Source organism: Anolis carolinensis, chromosome 2, assembly GCF_035594765.1.
Source record: "Anolis carolinensis isolate JA03-04 chromosome 2, rAnoCar3.1.pri, whole genome shotgun sequence".
Lineage (NCBI taxonomy): Eukaryota > Metazoa > Chordata > Lepidosauria > Squamata > Dactyloidae > Anolis > Anolis carolinensis.
In genome coordinates this window covers 172,254,479-172,276,266 of record NC_085842.1, presented here as the reverse complement: position 1 = coordinate 172,276,266, position 21,788 = coordinate 172,254,479, and the positions used below count along the sequence as shown (strand labels likewise).

Here is a 21,788-nt window from a genome sequence, read left to right as displayed (position 1 = left end):
TACTATCATTTGCCTTTAGAAACTATGCTTTCCTTGGCTGCACTTCTGTATTCCTTCTGTTTGTTTACAAATGTATTTGGCTAAGCAAAAGTAGGTGTGCTTAAAAAAAAATCTGCAAAATTGCATATCACTCCATTTTCACATTCTCAGACAGATTTTATTTATTTATTTATTTATTTTTCAAACTTATATACCGCCACTCCCCTAGGGCTCGGGGCGGCTTACAAGAACCAGCTAAAATCAACAATTTTAAAACATCTTAAAACATCTTTAAAACATCTTTAAAAAACATCTTAAAACATCCTAAAAGCACCTTTTAAAACATCTAACAGAACTCAAAGGCCTGCCGAAACAGGTGTGTCTTACATGCCCTGCGGAAAGCCGACAAGTCCCACAAGGCACTGACTTCAGGTGGCAAGGTGTTCCAGAGAGATGGCGCCACTGCTGAAAAGGCTCTGCGTCTAGTTGCTGTTAGACGCAAGGTCTTAAAACTGGGGACTTCCAACAGGTCTTGGTCCTCAGAACAGAGGGATCTCTGGGGTTTGTAGGGAGTGAGGTGGTCCCTCAGGTACATCGGCCCTAGACCATGTAAGATTGCTGTGAATGTATGATTCCTACCACTGTGGAACTTGGATGAAGACTGAAAGCAAGTGAGTTATAGCTTGTCACCTTAATTTTAATCAGGTCTTTTCCCCATAATGCACAGAATCCCTCCTGCTCCTTTAATCAGTAGGACATTGCCATTTCTTTGGTTGTATACATTGAGAGTGGTGGGGGGGGGGGGGTAATCAAAGATACAGATGTCTAGGGTGTCAAAGTAAGTTCTTTACTAAGGACCCCACAAACTGCATAGAAACCTTTCAATTAACTTGTAGGAGCTCACCTTTTGATCATTTTGCCTGTTCCCTCTCCCGGTATTCTTTGTGTCACAAAGAGTTCTCTAAGCACAATCACATCTTTTTACCACTTTAGAATACCATTACCTTCCAATTTCCAATTCTGGACTCAACAGTCACCATGACAAGGAACTGTCAGAAATAGAATAGTCTAATTGCAAGGAATCCTCAATTGAAATCATAACGAGGAAACCACAGTAGTACAACACACTTTCTGGACCCTGAAGCTCATTGTGATATAAAGAAGAAGAGAGTAGGTGTTGCTATTCATCCCGAGTATGTAGGAAAATTAGCTGTTTGGATTTTGTAAAAGAAATAAATATATATCCTATATTAATATTTAAGTCTCAATAAAACAAAAAGTTTGGCTCCCAAGAAGAGTTCTACTTCACTGAAAAAATTGGGTTTGAAAATGAATTTTAGACCACTGTCTTAAAAATAGGGTCTTATAAAGGAAACACTGACACAATCCTAAATATAGCAGTACAACTGGTGGTACTATTATAATAGGAGCTAAAAGCATCAATACATGAGAGGGTGCAAAGCAATGTGAGACCGCAGGCAACAGAGGAAGCAGAAAGGTTAGCAAGGTCCCTCCCCCAGAGGCAATGGTCTCATCAGAAGCTGGTCCCTCATCCATTATCCCACTCCCCCTTCACTCTCTCCACCACACCACTTTAGATCTTTACTTCACCCACTTGCACAAATGCATCTTGACTTTTATTCTGTACAGTAACATTGTTCCACCATGTCCTGAAATGCTTCAAAAGCCCTCCACCACCACACCCACTAGAACCCATTAATTACAAAGTGGACCGATTCTGATTGCCAGATAAATTTAGAAGAGTGACTGAAGGCTTCCATGGAAATAGCACAAGGAAATTGAGAAGCTGTAGATTGACAAAAATGTATATATTTCAGATTCCACAGAGCCAACACTACATGTGAATCAATTAGCTCTGCAAGATTGAATAAATATGTTACACTGATTAAATGATTTGGTTCATGATGACCATGGTACACAACTGTACCTAAGGCAGGACTGGTTCCAAATCCTGGCTAAGCAATTAACACAGGCTAATTTTTGTATAATTGCTTCAAAGGGGAAGAATAAAGAGAGAACATTATACCATGTAGCCTGCCACAAACTGCATAATCCTACTTATTAATGCTACAAATCCTAAACACACTTGCTGGTCCTTTGGAACTCTGCAAGCACTTTTTCTCACTAAGCAAGAATAAGGCTACACTGTATTTTTAAAGAAACCAGGAAAATCACATACAGTAGAGTCTCACTTATCCAACATAAGTCTCACTTATCCAACATATCCAGCAGAACGTTGGATAGGCGAATATGTTGGATAATAAGAAGGGATTAAGGAAAAGCCTATTAAACATCAAATTAGGTTATGATTTTACAAATTAAGCACCAAAACATCATGTTATACAACAAATTTGACAGAAAAAGTAGTTCAATACACAGTAATGCTATGTAGTAATTACTGTATTTACGAATTTAGCACCAAAATATCACAATGTATTGAAAACACTGACTACAAAAATGCGTTGGATAATCCAGAATGTTGGATAAGCGAGTGTTGGATAAGTGAGATTCTACTGTATGTTCTCTCTCCGCAGAACAGAAAGCAACTCTTAATTCCAAGAGTTCATTCCAATTTCAAACCATGGATTAATTTCTGATAAAGAATGAAAATATTCAGTACTTACAATGTCCTCCAAAGCAAAGTTTTAAAATTTAATCTAAACTTCTTTTAAATTTTCATTTAATGTAAGTTTTGAAATTTGGGTAATGTCAACTGCACTTTCCAACTGCATACTGTTCCAAGCACTAAAGAAGCAGCATGGTCTTACAAATCCCTTGATAGAAGGAATCCAGCTTGATATTCGCAGGGCTGAAGGGTATATTCAAAAGCCCAGAGAGCAACCCGACCCCATTTTCAGCTGTCCTGGACTGCCACAGCAAGTGTAGAAAAAATCAACAATAGTTTGCTAACAGAAATACATTTTAAAAGAAAATGGACAAAACTAATGCTGGCATTTAAGATCAGAGGAACTGAAATGAGATACAAGTCATATCTCAATTCCAGATTATACATTTTATCTAAATTAAGTTATTCAAACAATAACGGCACAAACGTAACATTATGTCTCTTGGTGGACGAAGGAAGACGTGGGTGCAGGCTGCCATGGTCTCCTCACCCCCAATTACCTTTTCAACAGTGTGATATAACATCAGTCTATGGCTATAAGGACAGCTATCCCAGCAGAAATTGTTTCAATAGCCACCCTATACTTCACTATGAAGAAGGAACACGGAATGATGTATATGAACTTAAGTGATAGGATGAGGAATTGTAGCATGCATGAGTCCCCTTGGGGAGATAGAGCGGGTTACAAATCAAGTTATTATTAGAGCAGCAAGGGGGTAGCACCATTCTTCTTGTCTAATAAGGACACTGTGTCATCTGTTTAAATTGGCATAACGCCACATTTGGCAAAACAACTTCAACTGCTGGTTTAACGTAGTTAAATCTAGGGAAATATATGGTAGGTATTTTATGACACTGCCCCTAAAGAGTTACAAACAATGCCTTGATGTTTCAGTCACCTATCATGTTGATAGACTAAAAAAATAGTATGAAACATAAGTTTTCTGATTCTGGGTATTTGAGTATTGTGGAATTGACTATGGACTCATAAACTCCCTAGTCTATGTGGAACTTTAAATACAATGCAACATATCAGAATTCTCACCAAAATGAGAAAACACCCAAGAGCAATGTACTCACTGCAAAGATTTTTTCATATGCCTGGATTTGTCTAATAAAAATCTAAAGCATGTCTACACCTTTAGCTCTTAGCAATCCTAGCAGACACCTTGAAAGGATGTTACAGAGACAGCAAGCAACATAAATAACCAGGAAATATAAAATAACAGCGATAAGACATTCAGGAAAACATGAATATTCAAAACAAATGTTTTAAATAACAATGTTATATTTGGGAAGTCCTAGGATTTTAACAACTTCAAGTAATACATATGTACTGACTAGGAGAATAAGAGGACAGAACAGAATGGGTGACCACTCACTACTTTATTTTAGGGATGAAATGTTTCCAAAAAAATTTTAAGTCCTATCCAGAAATTTTGGGGATAGTATGATACATGCTTTCCTTTTTATCTGTTACTACTACTGCCATCAGATAAAATCAAGATCAATACAGAAACATAGTCTGTGGTTATCAAAAGAAGTATACTATTTTGGATAAAACAATCACAATAGTTACACGTAGAATATATGGCTATTGCACTTTTTATTTCAAAAACATCTACCTGAAAAAGTGGGGGGGGGGGGGACCCAAATCTTCATAAAGATATTGAGGAATGTATGGGGAGCACAAGTTTTTTTCCCATTTCCCTAAGTCTTTCACATCTCTTCTCAATCTCTCATATTTTTTTCTCCTGCCATATAATGTAATATAAATTTACTACTATTACTGGACAAATTGGATCTGGGCATTATAACAATTGCTTTGGTACATTATGTGCAGACTGCTGCACATTATGTACCAAGGCCTAACTTCAATATTTGGGACAGACATTTAAATCACATCTTCACACGATGCACAGGCCTTATCATTTCCCATTTAACACAAGCAGATTTTCAAAAACAGCTCCACATTACCCTCAAGGATAAAACAAATTAGCATCTCTTCAGGCTGCAACCTAATGGGCCCTTAGAGGGCACACTAGGTTGCTTCAGATTTCCCTTCAAGAATAAGGTGATGGAGACTGGGGCAGGAGGTGGGGTTTACCTTGCAAGTCTACTCCATGAGACTGCCAAAGGATCTGAGACTGCAGAAAGAAGAAAAAAGATGGGGGGTACAAAAAGCATGAGGCAAGGGATGCCAGGAGAGCGACACAATCTAATATTTTCCTATGTCATCCAGCACACCCAGCGTGAAGAACTATCCAAACTTGGGAGCCCATAAAGTTTATTTTCCTCCCAATGGAATAAGTGAAATGGAAACCGTTTTAAAGGTAAACGAAGAGAAAGATGCTTCTCTCTACCACCAATTGGAGAAAAGGTGACTCCTCTGCCATTAGACCTCCCTCTAAAATTGCCAGCAAGATTGTTCTCAGCATTACCCTTCTGCTTAACTGAGCTGACAGCTCTTTCATTTTTTAAAACTGCATTATTTATGAATTGATTATTTCTGTATTTTTCAGAATTAACATATTCTTGACAGAGTACAAAATGCCCCCAAGTGCCAATAACAAGTCATCTGTCTTATCAATATAATAAATATGATATATTAAAAAGTCATTATATTTTATTATATTTTAAACATGTTTAGAAGTTTTTGCACTTTAAAAAAAATCGAAAAGATGTAAGTTGAAAAAATGAACATTTAATGGATGAAATAAAGCATTTCTGAATGTAAAGGCTCTTTTACTTGAAAAACCACTCTTTCTCTAGTTTGACCATTTCCAACAAGTGAGTGCTAACCTGATACAGATTCTGTTTAACCCTTTAGGTATTCTTTATTAATAATGTTTCTAACGTACTTCCTTAAAATTAAACAGGAAAAATACAAATCTATTTAATTCCACACTCACCAAGCCTTTCTGCCATTTCTTAAAACGCAAATGGATGCTTCATGCATTAATGGAGCATATATTTAACAGTCTCCTTTCAATCTGATTTTTCTGACTGAAAAGTTCTTTGAAGTACATTAACCTCACAAACGTAATGCTTTCCCTCAATTTCAAAATGTGAAAATGCCTGGCATGCACAAACTAATAAAACTGACATGTGAAGGCCATTTTCACCATCATGCCCTCCAGCTAAAATTCCACTGAACTTCTACAAATAAATATTTTAAATACAAGCTTCAGGATGTACATCCATCCCAGGTTTTTAAGCAAGTTTTGTACCTCCACCTGTGTGTGTGACCATACACAGCTTCAAGTTGCTTTTCAACTTATAGCAACCCATGAATTTCAGAGATTTTTCTTGGGCAAGAAAAACTGAAGAGGTGGGTTTCCCAGTTCGTTCTTTATAAGTGTCCTACATTAAATCATTAACATTTTTGGAGGATCTTTCAATCCTGGATTTCACACCACTGGGCAACAGAAGCTGAATCTTCATGTTGGTGCTTCCAACACCACTACCTGCTGAACTTTAATCATGTTCCCAAAGGGTACTTATTCTTGGGAGTGGGTTAGACTCGATAGCCCATGAGGTCTCTTCTGATTCTATGCTTCTATATCAGTTTCAGACACTACCTGATCATAACACAAAAGACCAATGAAATAAACTCAGAACTGACTCTTCCTCGCTTTTAGAAAACCTAGTCATAGTGATGTGAAGCTATCTCTGCTTCCATGGACATATCCCATGTTCATTTCAGACCAAGAGGCTTTAACCCACATGTCAGGACCCAGGCTGCAGAGCACCAATAACCTTGCACAGAGGCCAGAAACTATCTAATATCTTTATTAAAGAAATATATAAAATCAATAAAAACAAGTGAAGAATAAAGTTCAGAAGTAGACCTTTAAGATAAGGTCAAATTTAGTCCAGAAATGTCCAATATAAGATATTAGAGTCCAAAGTTTTAATCCACTTGACCGAAACACACACTTTGCCAAGCAATAGTGTGGGGAAATAACAGAGTCTTTAAGGTCCAATGAAACTTGACAACAAGGCTGGAAATAAACTTGATTCTTGACTAGATCCAAGATTTAAACGAGGCAAACATGAAGCATGAAGCAAAGTCTGTGGCAAACCATGAGACGAGACAAGACTTGAAACTTGATCCGGGAAGCAGGGAACAGGGATTACGAAGTCCACACACGATCTCTCTCCTCAAGCTGATCAATTGACTCCGCAAAGTTTCCTTTGCGACAAACACCTATATTGGGTCTCGTTTTCCCGCCAACAGAACTCTTTCCCTAGAGAACGAGAAGCGAAACCCAACTCTGTCCAGATGCATGACTCCTTAGATTTTCCCAAGGGAAGCAGACCTAATCAGCCATTTGTTTGGCAGCGATTCTGAGGCTTCTGCGATTAGCCTCCCTGGCTCCCCTATCTCTATTATAATTGTCCCTCCGGGAAAACGGGGGGGAGTTCTGCCCAAGGCCTGTTTGGCTGAATTCTTGAGGGCAAACGTCAACATCCTGCAGGTGAGGAGACTCCGGCTCTGGCTGAACCGGCGAGAATCCCATGTTTTCCTCTTCATCTGCCACAATAGTACTAGGAACAGGACTACAAGGCCCATGAGTCATCACACCACACCCCAAACGTGACAACACTCTGGACTTTCTTCTCTGCTATTGAATTCAGACTGAATTACTAAAATGGTCAAAACTTAATAGTTTTGATGTGTTATTGCCCCAACCTTATTTTCCATCTTCATCGCTATGATATTTCATCTTGTTGATGGGAAGCTTCCCACCGGAGTGGAAATCATATATTGGACAGATGGCAAGCTATTTAACCTCAGCAGACTGAAAGCCAAAACCAAGGTCACAACAACATCTGTAATAGAACTCCAATATGCTGATGATACCGTAGTCTGTGTGCATTCAGAAGAAGATCTACGAGCCACTCTAAACACCTTTGTAGAAGCATACAAGAAGTTCGGCCTCTCATTGAACATCGAGAAAACCAAAGTGCTTTTCCAGCAGTCATCAACCAATCCCTCTGAAATGCCAGTAATACAGCTTAATGGTGTAACATTAGAAAGTGTTGACAATTTCCGCTACCTTGGCAGCCATCTCTTCACAAAAGTCAATTCTGACGCTGAAATACAACACCGCCTGAGCTCTGCGAGTGCAGCATTTCTCTGAATGAAACAGAGAGTGTTTGAGGATTGGGACATCCGTAGGGACACCAAGGTGCTTGTTTATAAAGCTACTGTCCTCCCAACACTGCTATACGGCTTTGCAACATGGATTGTCTACAGACATCACACTCAACTCCTGGAAAGATTCCATCAGCGTTGCTTCTGAAAAATTCTGCAAATCTCATGGGAAGATAGGTGGACAAATGTCAGCATGCTGGAAGAATCAAAGACCACCAGCATTGAAGCAATGCTCCTATGCCATCAACTCCGCTGGACTGAAGGCCACATTGTCCGAACGCCTGATCACAGTCTCCCAAACCAGTTACTATACTCCCAACTCAAGAACGGGAAACACAATGTTAGTGGATAGGAAAAGAGATTTAAAGATGGGCTCAAAGCCAACCTTAAAAACTGTGGCATAGACACCAAGAACTGGGAAACCTGGCCCTTGAGCACTCTAGTTGGTCAGCTGTGACTAACAGTGCTGCAGAATTTGAAGAGGCACGAATGGAAGGCTTAAGGGAGAAACATGCCATGAGGAAGGTGCATCAAGCCAACACTGACTGGGACCGCCTTCCATCTGGAAACCGATGTCTTGACTGAGGAAGAACATGCAGGTCAAGAAAAGGTCTCCACAGCCACCTATGCATCCACCACCAAGACACTACACTTGGAGGACCATCATCCTCAAGCTAAGAGGGATTGCCTAAGTAAGTAAGGTCAAAACTTGAAATCTATAAGTGAAATCCAAGGAAAAGTAGCCAAGTTGAAAAGCATTTAACATTCACCTGACAATACAAGTAGTATAGATGAAATCACAAATAAATGATAAGCTATAAAATGAGTAAAGATCATCCTCAAAAACCTTTGGCTAACTGGAAAACCACCAATATGAGCTTTCAAAAACGGAGACAGTTATATACATTTTAAAGGATATTCAAAACAATGCCTGAATTTTCGAAGCAGAATCCATTTATTCTCTTGCAAGAACGGAGTGATTGTCAGAGGTCAGAAAACTCCATTGAGATTCATCACTGTTGGAATTCCTTTCCACAATGCACAGTTAATGTGTAGACCAAGCAAAGCACCTAAAATTAGCTCTGCTGCCAGCTTTGTTTTGTTCTGTAGGCACGCATGTGTGTTCATCTGTTCGATTTTAGCATACAGGATGACCACTGAACTATGACGCTGATCTGGAAAGTGATAGCAGGCAGCAAATATTTTGCACATATACTGTCCAGATTAGACAGGAAGGCAAAAATCACAGCCTGCTAGGCAACAATGCAGTATGTCAAGAAGTTTCATTTTTAATGAACAAGATCAAAACTGTATTTAGCTGATTTCTGTTCTTGTCCATCTCAGCATAGAATATTTTCAACCCATCTCATCTGGCCCTTCGGGTGGAACAAAAGCAAGCCCCATATAAAGGGAAGGACCTTCTGACAGTGCTAATATCTAACTCCCAATTGTATTGATACCTGAGAACCAATATCATATTTTATGTGCAATGCTTAAACAGATCTGAGGGTCAACAAAAGCAGCCATAAGCTTTTTGTACTTGGAGACACAAAACAACAACACAATGGCTATAGCCTCTTCAAGACTATAATTTAAGGAAGGGAAGTCATCCAAAAGTGTGTTGGGGGGTGTATAGAGTTAACTATTATGTGAACTGAGAAAACATTCTCATCTAGCCAAACTGAATCAGAAATAACAAAAAAATCAATAATCCTAAATTATAAAATTCATTATCGGATGATGCAGCAATGCCATAAGCATCTCAGACCTATTTTAAAAAGAAATTAGAAAAAATAATGCCAGAATGATGGACTAGATAGATATCTTGCATCCAATTCATGAGAGCATTTCTTAACAGTTAGGGATAGATGAGGGTTCAATACAAACACAATACAAACACAGTTTGGTCAGCTTTTGTATTTATTTATTTATTTATTTATTTACAGTATTTATATTTCGCCCTTCTCACCCCGAAGGGGACTCAGGGAGGATCACATTATAACACACATAGGGCAAACATTCAATGCCCATAAACACATCAAACAGACTGAGAGACACATGCAGAGACAAGTTAACCTTCTTCTGAGGGGATGTTCGATTCTGGCCACAGGGGGGAGCAGCTGCTTCATCATCCACACTGACGGCACTTCCTCATTCCAGGTCGTAAATTAGTTAATCTTGCCTCCCCACTTTATAAGTGGTACCTTATCTCCTACTTGATAGATGCAACTATCTTTCGGGTTGCTAGGTCAGCAATGAGCAGGGGCTATTTTTTATTTTTTATTTTTTAATTGACGGGTGCTCACCCCGCCACGGGCTGGCCTCGAACTCATGACCTCATGGTCAGAGTGATTTAAGGCAGCTGCTCAACAGCTGCGCCACAGCCCGGCCCCCTCATTCATTGTACATGGAATGAGGGGGAGAGCACTATCTTCTCTGATACCTCAAACAGAAAATTCAGTTTGTAACAATTCCACAAATCCCCAAGTGGCCAAAGGTCAGAGGATTCTGGATATTGTAGCCCCCCTCCCCCCCCCCCAAATTTGTTCCAAACTCTGAGTTTACTGCCTGAAGTGTCTGAGAAGGTAAGTGACTTCCCTCTCATTCAACACAGAAAAGTCAACCAGACTGACAGTTGAAATCTTTATGTTGACAATAGGACAACATCCTCCACCACACTGGAGGTCAGCAGGTTCATTTAATGAGCATATGCCACTTGACACAGCTGTCTTTACATTGACTCTCTAAAACTGCTAGGAGGGACAAGCCCCTGAAATCGTCTGGAAAAGTCACAGGATTTATTAGTTACCATTCTGATAAATTAGTACAGTACTTCAAGTGCTTGATTATTTTACTAGAAACATATCAATGCAAACATCATTCAACAAGTCCCAAACATTGTTGATGTGAACACCAAGCACTGCCTCAAAACCATGAAACTGAGGCCACTTTTGGCAAAGTTATAAGGTTGTCTTCACATTAAAGTGAAATGCTTTCTTCTGTAGGCAACAAAGAAATGGTTGCAATTTCTCTTTGTTGCAACTATGTGCCTCACTCCAAAGCAAGAAATACCTGGTAAATAATCAAAGCCAAAGAAGCAGTATGTGCTCTTTGCACATAAATTATGAAAATGTCTGAATAAGCGTAAGCATGGATACAAGTACTCTAGATATTATGTATGCCTTTTGCTCGCACCAAAGGGATTTTGCCTATCAATATAAACTACTGGCTTCAGAGCACTTCTTCCATTTATTTGGAATAAGCAGATGATTTGTTACTCCATGGCAAAAAATCCAAAGGTTATGCTGGTAGAGCATAACCCCTTGTCAGTATAGCTATACCATGGTCCCAAGAGAAACAGTTTCTTCTCCCTTTCTGGATATGGAAGTTCCTAAGTCCAGCTCTGTACTCCTGGACACTGGAGAGTGAGGGAATGTACCCAGGACCCACATAATTGCATTTGCATACCAGGAGGAAAAATAGTACCTTCCCCCACCATTTAAAAAGACCAAAAGTTATCTTATCTGGGCAGCCAGATAGTTTCCATCCACAGCCCCATAGCTGATGAGAGAATGGAGCTGTATCTGGTTCCTTCTGCCCAGGCACACCTAGGTATAAAAGTGTTGCACAAAGACGTGTAAGATTTAATATTGTCTTTAAGTTGGGGCCATTTGTTTGAGTATCAATCTAAGAACCTATACAAAATATTATTATTAGTAGTATAATGACTAAAAATTCAGTGAAATATCAGTGGCTATCACCAACATCATTAGAATTTAGCATTAGGATTCAATCTTTCCTACAGTGACCAGGGATTGCTACTACTCTATACTAACGCTTTCTGAAGAACAGGGCCAGAAGGCTGGCAAGAAGCAATATTAGCAAGCCCCCTTTTAAAGAGCCTTCATAACTAACTCCCATTTAGTTCAATAGGATTACCCTGCAGGTATCTGTGTGTAGACAATCACACATTAAAATGAAAAAAACAAACTTCTTAGAGTAATCATTGTTTTTTTCTTTGAGATAAAAAGTCAACTCTGAATTTTATTTGGATTATGTGATTTTAATAATTGATGTAATTGTTTTTAGATCTTTTAATTCTCTGGGTTTAATGTAGATGTTTACCAATTGTATGTTATTTTAAGGCATTGAATTGTTGCTGATATGTGAGGCCGCTCTGAGTCCCTCTCAGGATTAAGAAGGGTGGGGTACAAATATGATAAATAAATAAATACTAAGCGAATAAACTAGTCAAATGCAATTGTGGAGCCTGAAAATAGGCCATCAGGACTAAATTCCTTCTCTGTGCCCCCCTTTCTTGTTCAGATGCTAAGGTCAGAAATAGATTCAGTGTCATCACAAATTCTTAGAGAGGTCAATGTCTTGCATTTTCACTCCTACAGATTTTGTTCAGTTCCCTCTCCTGAAGAGTTCTCAGTTTCTATCTTTAGATGCTTACATGGCCCAAATACATCTGTATCTTCACACATCAAATCTTTACCATACCTATTCTCCAAAAATATCCTGCTAAGCAGAGGAAATTTAAGGATTAAAAATTAAGGTCTTCCGAAACAAAAATGACTGGATTCTAATATCCAATGAACTCAAAGCACGTTTACTTGGTAAATCTTACTGTCATCTCCTTAAGTGGATAGAAATTGTTTAAAATGACAGCCTCAAGCACATTTACTTGGAAAAATTATTGATTTAAACTAAATAGTCTTTTGAAAAGAGCTTTCAGGTTTACATTGAGAGCACTCTTTTGAAGTACAGGAAGATCCCTGCACCCACAGGACTATCAGTTGTGGTTTCACCTACCTCACCTCCAAAATCATCTCTAGGGATGTTCTAGGCTTTCAAGGCAATCTTATGGCATGCTTCTGCCAGAAGTTACCATAAAGCCACCATGGAGGAGCTAACAAATTCCTAGGGAGAATATCCCAAAAATAAATGGCTTTTAAGTAGAAGACCTATTTGCATTTGTTACCTTGTTAGGGACATATAGTACAATATTACCCTACAAGAACATACTATGTATATAGAAAACAGTGGGTGATAAAGAATTCAATTTCAAATGATCAACTCCCACCAGAATTTAATATTAGAGTCATCCCAAAGGACCCATTACAAAGATTAAGACACAGAAATTTGTTTTATTATAAAGAAATAGTGGAAATCTTTTCCCAGGGTTACATGACAACACTGATCTAATACCCTCAAATGATAATTGCTTTATATACCTCCAGTATGCCACATTCAAGCCTTCACTTTGCTTGGACTCCAGCCAGAAGTTTAACATGGTCCTCAAATGCAACCATCCAAAACCTATAAGCAGAGATAGCTTTACTGGCCCAACTCTAAAGAATAAAATGCACTGTGCAAACTTTCAAAGCTTCACTGGCTTCTTCACCACACAAAGATGTTAACAATCATACAGGAAAAAATGGTGATGATGGTAGAGCCACACACCTGCATTCTGTTCAATATGTTGTCAGTTAATACAGTATTGAGGGACTTCAAAGCAGCCAAAGTCCACTGTCCTGACTGGCCATGTGAGAATGAGGGGCAAAGAGAAATAAAAGAACTGTAATAAAATTTCCAACTCCATTAGCAGCAGAAAGGTCTCTAAGAACCCAGTTCTCTGAGTTATAACAAGACATTCAAATGGTCATAGTTACTCATGTAACATGGCCTTCAAGATCCTAAGAGCATCAACCCCAAGAAAACAAGTCTTCCAGTGTCTTCTTATAGAAAAAGGCACAAAGGCACATCCCCATCTAAAGATTAATTCCACCCATCGTTTATCTTATTATCACTTCTAGTTCACACCTATCAAATAAAATACTATTCAAAAACCATGTGGTTTACTGATATATAGATCACCTTAGCAAGCAGCAAATATTCAATTGGTGATCTGGGTTCAATTTGGTTGGTCAGAAGATACATAGATCTATCGTAGCACAATTCAATAGTCAAGTGAAAATTATAAAGTCTATACTGCAGTAATGCCGTTATTAGATCAATGTAAAAGGCAGAAAATTCTGAATGCAACCTGACAAAACTACACATCTTTTCATCAAGGAAATTTTATTTAAAAGCATCCAATGAAAAGGAATAGGGGAAGTGATGATATTGTATAATCTGCATATTGTTTTTAGATAGTTTGGGGAAAGGGTATCTGGCCTATTGAAGCAGACTCCTTAAGCCAGATCCCCAATGCTCCTAACCTCACTGGAATCAACAACTAAAAGAAAAACAATCAGATTTTGTTCTCCAAAAGAGAGACCTAAGTTCAATTCAACCTCAATTTAGTGAAATCCTAATGTGGATCAGGCAAAACATGCCAACAAGAGCCTAATTTGGTAGCTTTGATTTTACCTGGTGCAAAGATACACCAAAATGAAGTCCCAATTTAAGATAGCATAAAGACCTCTTCTTCCACTTTAAAGTTCCCACCTGGGTTGCTAAAGATGTATCTGCACTGCACAATGAATGCACTTGGGCACCATTTTAACTGTCATGACTCAATGCTATGGAAATCTGGGAGTTGTGGTGTTCAAACATCTTTAAGTTTCTTTACCAAACAGTGCTAATGCCTCACCAAACTACAAATCCAGAATTCCACAGCATTAAGTCATGGCAGTAAAAAGGATGTTAAACTGCATTAATGCTACAGTGCAGAACCAGCCTAAATTGGATATTTCTAAATTAATACAATTTTAAGACTAGTCACATTGATGTTAAGACATATTCACACTGTGATAATACCTGTATTAGGCCAATCTGACAATACTGATGTTGAAGAGTACAATTCATTCACAGCCCAATTTTCTGCAGCAGACAAGTACAATATAGCCCCGTGCTTCAAATCTGTATAGTGTGATTAATTGCTCACAAGATGCTCAGTCTGTAGCCAAGAATCTCCGTTACGAAAAATAGAACCAATCCACTAAGAGCAAAACCTATAATGGCACAGGTAAAACACAGAGTACAAATACTGTGCACTGTGATGAAAAGCTTAAGTGAAGGACTACAATAAAGAGATCCAGCTCTCCGACTCCACTGAGCCAGGCAGTCGCTGTCTCTGATTTACCATGGAAGTAGACTTCAAAGACATAGCCATGTTAGTCTGGAATGTCAGTTGTGGTTTGGTGAGGCATCAGCACTCCTTGGCAGAGAAGACCCAAGTTCTTGCAAAACTACAACTCTTAGTAGTCTATAGCATTGAGCCATGGCAGTTAAAGAGTTGTCAAACTGTATTAATTCTACTCTGTAGATGCACCCTTATTCTATGAAAGCCTATGCTACCAACTTCATTCTCTCACTTAATCTCTTTGCATACTACTCTATGGAGTTGTTATGATGATGAAATGGGAAACACATGAATACCACTTTGAGCTCACAGAAAGAAACTTAAAAGTAGAATGATTAATACTAGGATTCCTACTTTTAAAATCAATCATCTGGAAGGCTGAGAACTGGTAGCAGGCACAGTGCTAAAGCAAGAAATGAATACTACTTGTCACCTTTGGGGACATGACTGAACATTTAATAAACCACTCATGTAACATGATCATGATGATGGTGTGGAAACAAGGATAGTTGTTCCAGACACTAAAATGGTCTTCTCATCCCATATGCAATAGTAAGAGAGCAAAAACTCTTAATATGCTAACTAGTTAATAGGATTAGACACTGCTAGAAAGAGCAAACATAATACACAGCCCCTTGCCATAACATCTCAGACCTAGTCAATCTGATGCTCAGTAAATATTTCGCTATATAATTTCTATTAACCCATCTTTTGACCCTGATGTCTATGAGTGTTAGAAACTAGAGTTCAAACATATGAAGAGTGCCAGGCTTCAAAATAAAATTATTCTGCAAATGACATTATCACAATACTATTAGCAGAAAAGCACAGCTCCAGAGCAAAAAGAAGCAGATGCCTCTTCCAGTTCTCATCACAATATCCTCTGAGCTCCGGAATAACTTCTCAATTAGCAAACTGTTCCAAAGAACATGGTGGCTAAAGTGTTAGCAAATGATATATATAAAAGGCCGTGCCAACATGTAGAAGCTGTGAGTTGAAGTGATCTAGATAGAAAGCATCTCAAATTATGGTCTTTGAGCTCCAGCTGTCAAACTATTAAAAGAACTATACTTGGTTCTGCACATGTTTGTTTTTGACTAATCCATCATTTTGGATTGGCACTTTTCAAAACATGGCGTAATGCAGACCTCAATATCCATGGATGTCAGCATTATAAACATAATGGCCCCACTATAGACAGTGACATAGTAAAATGGCACCCCTTCTATAAAATTGGAAACAATTCAAACCAGTGCCAGAGTGCTCTGAGGATTTATGAAATGGCGGACTACAGCACTACAAATCGTAGTAGTGGTTGGCACATGGCAAAATCCTTATTTTTTGGATCTCCCCCCCCCCCCCCCCCCCAAAAAATACTCCTGGTTAATTTAATCTGCGGGTACAAAGGGTCAACTATATCTATTGCATTTCCTTATCTAGAATTCCAAAATCCAAAATCCTCCAAAACTGTCCACATGGATGGACAAGTGACACCTTTGCCTTCTGATGATTCAATGCACACAAACTTTATTTCATGCACAACATTATTTAAGATTTTATATGAAATTACCCTCATGGTATGTATTTAAGGTTTATATGAAACATAAATTACTTTTGTGGCTAGATCTACGTCCCAATACAGATATTGCAAAATCGAGGGGGGGATCTAAAATCTAAATCACTTCTGTCACCAAGCACTTCAGATACGGGAAATTTAAGTTGTATTTTTTTTCCAAATTGTTTACCTGTTAAATGGGTCCCTTAGCACAGGGCTTCTTAAACTTTTCAACTTATGACCCCTTTCCACCTGAGAAATGTTTACATGACCTCGGATATATAGGTATAAAAAGGTATAAAAATCAAACATTTACTGATAACAAATCAGCACGTGCCAAGCTTGCTAAACAGTTTAATTTTCCTTTTTATGGAGTACAGCTGAAGCATCTTCTGCAGAGTCCACTGTAAACACTGCATAACAGATTTGTGTAAATGTCTAAAACAGCTTCTAGATGCCATTCAGAAAATGTTTATTGTTGCCAAATTTTTCAGGACCACATCAGTTATTTTAATTGAGTGCTGGCTTTGACTATGATGCCAGCACTCAGGAAATGATGTTACTAAAATAACATATAAATATGCTTTAATTTGTAAAACAAAGAATATAAGTGGGCCATGAAGTCCACCAAAAGTTATTCAATGAAACAGAATTTATACCTGTGGCTCAAATTCAAAGCTTCTGTTTCTTAAGGAAGCAACAGTCTTTAGTGATTTTATGACAACAGAACAGGTGACAAAGAAGAATTGTACTGTACCAAAGCCTTCTATGGTAATAATAATAATAATAATAATAATAACTTTATTTTTATATCCCGCCCCATCTCCCCGGAGGGACTTGGAGCGGCTTACATGGGGCCATGCCCGACAACAACTTCAAGGACACTGCATAACCCTGGAAAATAACAGGCCGATAGAATAAAACACCCAAACTGAATGCAGCTTAATTGGCTGCATAATTTAAAACACTGTGTTAGGGATACAAATGCACTTGTGAACATGACTGAAAATATACACCATTACATTAACTGTCTTCTATGAAAAGCTTCTTCTATTGACTCTCCCTCAGGTTGTCCCATGGAGTCAGAATGGCATATTGTCGGAATGTTGCTTGAGGATTCTCCATGGGACCAAGGTTCAAATTTCTGGTCAAGCATCTAAACCCACTGGGTGTCACTGAGCAAATCACAGTAACTCAGCCTCAGAGGAAGGCAATGGCAAAAGACACACCTGGACAAATCTTGTGATAGGGTCACCCTGGGGTCAGAACTAATAAAGGCACACAACAACTACAATAAAAAGAATGGTCATTCCTCTCATGATATTCCACAGTTGTTTTGGTAATATATATGTGAAACATACATTTTATTTTTGAAATAGAAATAAGAAAAGCTGTGGAGAAGAAAAGAAACCTGGATTTTTTTCATGATGTATTTCATGAGATTGCATGTAAATATATAAAAGATTACGTTCTGCTTTTCCCGATAAGATGCTTTCAAGGATCAAACATATTTTAACCAGCTAATTTCAAGTCATTGGTAACTTCCTGCTAAATGAGACATGCATCAAGATAGAGAGACTATTACTATAACAAGGCAAATTAACTTTTTGAAGAGCTTCAGCATGCCTTTAGCCTTACAAGTGCTTCTGCTTCTTTACTTCCTCATTTAGAAATATGTGTTTCCTGTCCCAAAAGCCAGAGGCAGGTAATGCAAATGAACATCAATATCCCTTACATTCCATTACCTTCCCTCCACATATTTCAAAAAGTCAAAGAAAAGTACAAAAATAAAGCCCTGCTTAGGCTTTAGATGCTTAGGCTTGAATTTTAACACACGGCATTGGGAGGGAATTTCAGGAATGAGAAGCAGCCACTAGATGCCTTCAGCAGCATTCTCATGGAAGGCTTTGGTCACCAATTTTAGACTACCAACACTCCAGCAACACACCAAATGGATTCCCTCTCCCCTCTCCCCCCCCCCCCCCCCCCCACACACACATACATATATCTTTAGAAATCTGGCACTCACGGGAGCCCAAAAGATTCCTTCAGACTCTGGCCTTCAAATAATCTACCCACTTCTAGTAGGTGACATGCAGATGGCTTCATCTAGCCCAAAAATGAGACTTTCAAACTCCAAGCAGAGAAGTAAAGGCATTTTTCTCAAATTATTTCACTAACTGCACTTTCTACAGTACTATCCATGGACTGGCACTGGTCAACAAACCAGTTCGTTGTGAGTTTCTAGGAAAGATAATGCTACCCAGTGGTCCTTGACACATTTAAAAAATCACATCAAATAATCTGAAAAGCACTGCTCTGCAGTGTGTGAAACCTGATCTCCTAACCACATACACATATATCATGGCTACACGGAAACAAATAATAGTTTCTGATAACCATATAACTGTAACATTCCTCCTTTAAGCGCCATTCATCCTTCCCTTTAGATTGCACCTGTCTTCCTTCGCCTAACTAAACAATATAATTTAAGAATTATTTGTTCTTTTTTATTATTATTATATTACTATTATCTTTTTTATATCCCGCCTTTCTCCCCATGGGGACTCAAGAGGCTTTTTACACTGTAAATTATTTTCTGTGCCTACAATCTAATTTATACTTTAAACATCATTTATTTTTCCTTTCGTACTGTACCTTTCTTCCTTCACCTAACATCCACAATATAGTTTAAGAATTATTCATTCTCATTTTTTACACTACACATTACTTCCTGTGCCTCAAATCTAAAGTATACTTTAAGCACCATTCATTCTTCCTTTTAGATGCACTTTTTTTTCTTTTGCCTAACATCTGCAATATCGCTTAAGAATTATTCAATTTTTACACTGTACATTACTTCCTGTGCCTGAAATCTAAAGTATACTTTAAGCACCATTCATTCTTCTTTTAAACTATACCTTTCTTCCTTCACCTAACATCCACAATATTGGGTTGCTGTGAGTTTTCTGGTCTGTCTGGCATTATCTCCTGATGTTTCGCCCACATCTACGACAGGCATCCTCAGAGGTTGTGAGGTCTGTTGGAAACTGGGCAAGTGGGGTTTATATATCTGTGGAATGTACAGGGTGGGAAAAAGAACTCTTGTCTGTTTGGGGCAAGTGTGAATGTTGCAACTGATTTCCTTGATTAGTACTGAATAGCCTTGGAGCTTCAAAGCTTGGCTGCTTCCTGCCTGGGAGAATCCTTTGTTGCCTAGTTTCCAACAAACCTCACAACCCCTGAGGATGCCTGCCATAGATGTGTGTGAAACGTGAGGAGAGAATACTTCTGGAACATGGCCATACTGCCCAAAAAACTCACAGCAACCCAGTGAGTTTCAGGCCATGAAAGCCTTCTAAAACACATCCACAATATTGTATACGAATTATCCATTCTTCTTTTTACTTCCTGTGCCTGAAATCTAAAGTATATTTTAAGTACCTCATCCTTCCTTTTAGACTGTAGCTTTCTTCCTTTGCCTAACATCCACAATATAGTTTAACAATTATTGATTCTTCTTTTTTACACAGCACATTACTTCCCGTGCCTAAAATCTGAAGTATACTTTAAACACCATTCACCCTTCCCTTTAGATTGCACCTTTCTTCCTTCCCCTAATATCCACAATATAGTTTTAAGAATTATTCATTCTTCTTTTTACACTGTACATTACTTCCTAAAATCAAAGGTCAGCCCCAGTCATCCTTTCTTTTAGATTCTACCTTTCTTCCTTCGCTTAACATCCATAGTATAGTTTAAGAATTATTCATTCTTCTTTCCTGTGCCTAAAATCTAAAGTATACTTTAAGTACCATTCATCTTTCCATTTAGACTGTACCTTTCTTTCTGTGCCTAACACCCAAATTCCACTTCAAGCACCATTCCCTCTTCCCTTTAGACCTGTTGCACAGGTCATACACTTCACCTATGCCGGACTAATATAATCAAAGAGATAAACACATAGGGGTTGGGGGAGAGAGAGAGAGAATCAGCATCACCATAAGCCCCTTACTTCACATCCCCAAACAGGTCTGCAGCCCCACCATCACAAAGGCATTCTACTACTTCCCCAAACAAGCCAAAACAGGAAGATGAAGATAGCATGCACTCCAAAATCCCAGGAAGAAAACCTTGTTTACCTTGGCAGGAAGGGGGGGAGAGGGAGGAAGGGGAGGGAGGGAGGAAGAGCAGGGGGAACCTGTCTCCCCCTTTCCTTCCCTCAGTGGCCAACGGCTGTATGCCTTCCTCCTCCTCTTCCTTCTTTTTCTTCCTCCCGCCCCTTTCTTTCTTCTTTCCTTCCTTCTTTCGGGGAAGAGAGGCTGTGCTGTTGGCCGTGGGACTTGCTGTGAAGCCCCCCTCCCTCCAAGCTCTTCCTCTGACGTAGAGGAACGGAAGGGGGCAGAATGAGGAAGAGGGGAGAAGAGGGACTTCTGGGGAGAGGAAGCAGAAAAGAAGGAGGCCCTAAGCAAAAAGGGAGAGAAATAGGGGGAAAGCCTTCCCAATGCCCAGGGTCTTAAAAGCTGGGGCCCGGGAAGTAGGCCCTAAGAGACAGAGAGTAGGTGAGGAGGCATTGGCTCGTGAGGAAGGAAGGAAGGCAGGCAGGCAGGCACCCTGAGGCCTGGAGGGATAGTGAGGGGAGGAAAGAAGGAAGAAAAGAAAGGGAAAAGGGAGAAAAAAGAAGGGTTTAAAAAATAGAGAGAGAGAGAGAAAGGGGGGGAGGTGAAAGGGGGGGAGGAAGAAAAGAAAAAAAAGAAACAGAAAAAAGGGGGGAAAGAAGCTGCCGGCCCCTCCCCCTGCCCGCCCGCCTGCGCGCGCACGTGCGTGTGACGTCACTCCTTGACGCGACGCGGCGGCGACGCAGGCATCGTGCCCTCCCCCGGTTTGCGTCACGCGCGCGCGCCGCCTTACCACGCCCGCGCGCTGTTGCTACGGACGACAGTGAGATACAGCCGCCCTCCTCTTCTTCCTTCTCCTCCTCCCTCGTCGGATGGACTCAGCTTCACCTTTAGGGGCCAGAGGACTAGCACTCCGAAGGCAGGAAAGAGGACTGACTAATCGGCTGGGTGGCTGCCTCCCTGATGTAATTTTAGACAGTACTAGCTTTGCCCGGCCACGCGTTTCTGTGGCTTATGGGAATCATTTGTTGGCCAGGTGGAATAGCAGTGAATACCCTTGCAGCCTCAAAGCCTGGCCGTTTTCTGGAGTAGCTGGAGTAGCACCCTCAATCAAAGAGCCGCTTTGAAGCCTGGCTACTTCCTTTGTAGAGGAATCCTTGTTTGGCCAGCTTGAACTGCACTAAATAGTCTTGCAGCTTAAAAGCTTGGCCGCTTTCTACATAGGGCATCCTTTC

The 21,788-nt window shown here is 39.5% G+C and overlaps 1 protein-coding gene across 11 annotated transcripts in view; it reads right to left on the bottom strand.

Moving 5' to 3' along the window:
• The window catches only part of r3hdm2 (R3H domain containing 2), a 200,217-nt gene extending 178,976 nt beyond the window's left edge, over positions 1-21,241 (bottom strand). For 5 of the 11 annotated variants that reach the window (XM_008115075.3, XM_062971105.1, XM_016995231.2 and 2 more), the window contains exon 1: positions 20,578-21,240. The gene's annotated coding sequence lies outside the window, so the exon portion shown is untranslated. Of the gene's footprint in view, positions 1-20,577 lie in introns of all 11 variants that reach the window. The other 6 variants (XM_016995228.2, XM_062971109.1, XM_062971108.1 and 3 more) reach the window with 2 other exon arrangements.
• Positions 21,242-21,788: the final 547 nt, after the last annotated feature.